The following is a 3,210-nucleotide window of genomic DNA, read 5'->3' as shown; positions in this document are numbered from 1 at the left end:
TTCTCTGTTTACTGAAGCCTGATTGGTTGTTGTTAATCCAACAGTAGTTAGAAACAACAGTAAACAGAGAAAGAACGATCTTATTATTCCTGCCTCTCACTCTAATCGTCTTTCTACCCCCACCATTGCCATCAGCGGTCCATTCTAGATGTCGATGCTTTGAACGGATCCTTTTACTCATGGTGGAATTATAGAAGGTGTGTCGTTCCCGTGGATGCGCAGTAGCCTAAAAGTAGTGGGGAGTGGACAACCAATCATGGGGGGTCCATTCGATTAAAATCCAATATGGCTGTGTTTATTTCGGGCTTAGACATATATAAATGGAACGGGCATAGGGCGCTGAACGTAAAGCCACATCTGTGCGAGAGAGAAAGGTAGTAAGGGATAAATGTTTGCAATGTGCATGCGCAGCACCGTCATCTGTGTGAATTGTGCAGTTGGTTTAGTGTTTTTACACATTCCTACATTACACAGATGTGTAAAATATGATGCTGCGCATGCGCATTGGGAACATTTATCCCTTACTACCTTTCTCTCTCACACAGACGTTTGCATCAGCGCGAGCCATGGGAAGTATAGGCAATGCCCGTTCCATTTATATATGTTCTAAGATTTCGGGGCACTGCATGTTTAGCGTGTTATTATAATGGGCCTTCTACAATAAGCTGCAAGTCAGAAGTTCTAAGCGATCTTAAGTCATAATCGGTGAAGTTGGCCAATAGCCAACTTAAACGATTTAGTTAAGACTGGTTAAGACTTCTGACATTCCGACTTGCGGCTTATTGTAGAAGGCCTATAACAGATCGACCGTGTGATCAATTATCGTGTAAAACTGACTGGATTTCATGTATTTTACGTGGAAATTATATCGTTCCTTCCAATGATTTCATGGAAGCAGCAAAAAAAATTATGGATACTGAATTTCAATTATTTCACGGAGATTTTTTTAATATGCAGGATAACATTTTTGATACATTAACTGCGAAAGTAGGTCTGAAACTTGAGTACAAATTTCCGACGGAGGTAATCGCATGTTTGGTGCGAACCAGATCGTATATTAGGTTGCGCAATGTAAATATGCAAATAAAAATAAATAATGTAATAAGAAAACAAAGAAAAATAAAAAATATGTGCAATCGTATTTCTAATCAGTAATATTGTTACAGTTTGTAATATTTTATATTTTAATAGGTTGAAATAAAGATTTCATTGTTATTTTAACTTCTCTCTCTCTCTCTCTAATACTGTTTTTATTAATCATTTGCTGTGAACGTTTGAATTCCACGCGTATCGAATGGGCCCTACGTGATTGGTTGACAAAATATGTCCCTCCATTCTCTGGCGCCATTATGCGCAACGACATACCTTCTATAATTCCACCATGCTTTTACTGATCGAAAGATTCGAAACGCCACGGAAAAAATGAACGAAACTAGAGATGTACCGTTCAGAGCAAAGACATGGCGAATTTGATTGGAAGAACTAGTGCGCACTGGTGCATATTAAAGCTGTTGTACACTAGGTCTGTTTTCTGTGGCTGAACTAGTGTACACTTTTGGAACTTAAAGTGAGAAAGATATACGTTTGATATTTGTTTAAAGCAAGAAAGAGAGTTCTAGAATAGTCCAGTGCAGGAACAGAAAACAGACCAACTGATTTAATTTGAGTATAAAAGTGAAATGCAAATATTTCGAATTGTAAAATACATATTTTACCTATAATAATACAATAAAATGTATTGAGTATTTCAGGATTTAATCGATTTCTATGTTTATATATAAATATATCTTTACGTTATTTTGTGTACGACGGCTTTAATGTGCACCAGTACGCACTGAGTGCGCCCAATCGAATTCGCTAATAGATCGAGAATAGATCGCGCGATTCGTATCTAATAGCGTTTTCTCTTAGCTGCACTATCGCCCACTAGTGCAACACTCAGACAGTGTACCGTGTTTCCATGGCTGGTGGTAAGCGAACTCATTCGGTGTACCGTGTTTCCGTGACTACGGTGTAGAGCAAATTTTATGCACGAAGTGGGATTTTGCTACACCGTCTCAAAGAGACCGTGTAGAACCAGTGTGACATTTAAAATTTGAAAATAAAAGTCAAGCGGGAACAGAGTTTTAGCATAATAATGATACAGTGGGTGTGTTCCGATATACACTGCCAGTACTGGCAGTACTGAAAAATTGTTCCGCTATTACTACGCAGAGCGTTGCGACAGCGTCTAGTTCCCTCAGTGACGTCATAAATGATAGCCATATTGCCACTGCGACTACTGCGGCTTTCGAGGTGAAGCAGTTACAGTGCAATATTTAATTACAGAAGATACACATATATTTATTTTACTCTTAAGAAAATGACTCTTAATTCCACATCTGAATTATTTATTAACTCTGTGTCCATATAGTTTTTAACACGAGGTCAAACTGCTTGAATTGGTGATCCCATAATTAGTTCGTCTTCTTCGGAGGAACTATCGCTGCTGTTTTCGTTCAAAATTTATTGACAATTTAGTATGTTTATCCATGTCTGTTTACACTACCAGTCTACTGCAAAGTCGTTTCGAAATACGACATTACAATAGTGCTGGCAGTACCACAGTAATTTTGGAACGGCTGCGGCAGTGTACTGTTGTGACGTTATGATGGTTGCATTGCCAGTAAAAAGGGAACACACCATGGTGTACACCATTCTAGTGTAGTGTAGCAGGCACTGTAGCTGAGTGTAGCGCTTACACACAACTAGTGCCAGTGTTGCCAGGTCCTTAAAAAATTTAGCGGTAGATCGTTTTCTAAAATAGCGGTAGATGGAGCAATTTAGCAGTAAAAATTAAAGTCACTAGATTTATAAAGTACCGCAATCCATAAGACCAATGTATAAGGATTTGGAGCCAAAATGGCGTCGAAAAGTGTAAATAGTACTCATTTTCATAACGTATCTACACATTAAGTGTAATGTATTTAATCTGTCTGTTGTGTAAACACATTCATACTCATATGCATATTTTGAATGAACCGCATGTTGCAGCCAAAATGGCGGAATGATTGCGGTACTTTATAAATCTAGTGACTTTAGTAGAAATTATTAATTAAGAAAATGGAGCCGCAGGCGAAAAATTTTTTGACTCTACCGCTTTTTTCCTTTTTCTACCGTTTTTTTCAACAAGAAATTGCATTTCTATTAAAATTTAAAGTAGATAGGTAC

General features: G+C 37.9%; 1 pseudogene; it reads right to left on the bottom strand.

Annotated features, from left to right (window-relative positions):
* Positions 1 to 3,210, bottom strand: part of LOC108761263 (tuftelin-interacting protein 11-like) — a 33,273-nt pseudogene that overhangs the window by 6,195 nt on the left and 23,868 nt on the right.

This window comes from Trachymyrmex cornetzi, unplaced genomic scaffold (genome assembly GCF_001594075.2).
Source record: "Trachymyrmex cornetzi isolate Tcor2-1 unplaced genomic scaffold, Tcor1.1 scaffold246, whole genome shotgun sequence".
Classification (NCBI taxonomy): domain Eukaryota; kingdom Metazoa; phylum Arthropoda; class Insecta; order Hymenoptera; family Formicidae; genus Trachymyrmex; species Trachymyrmex cornetzi.
Note: the sequence above shows the minus strand (reverse complement) of the source record. Positions and strands in the feature narration are given on the sequence as shown.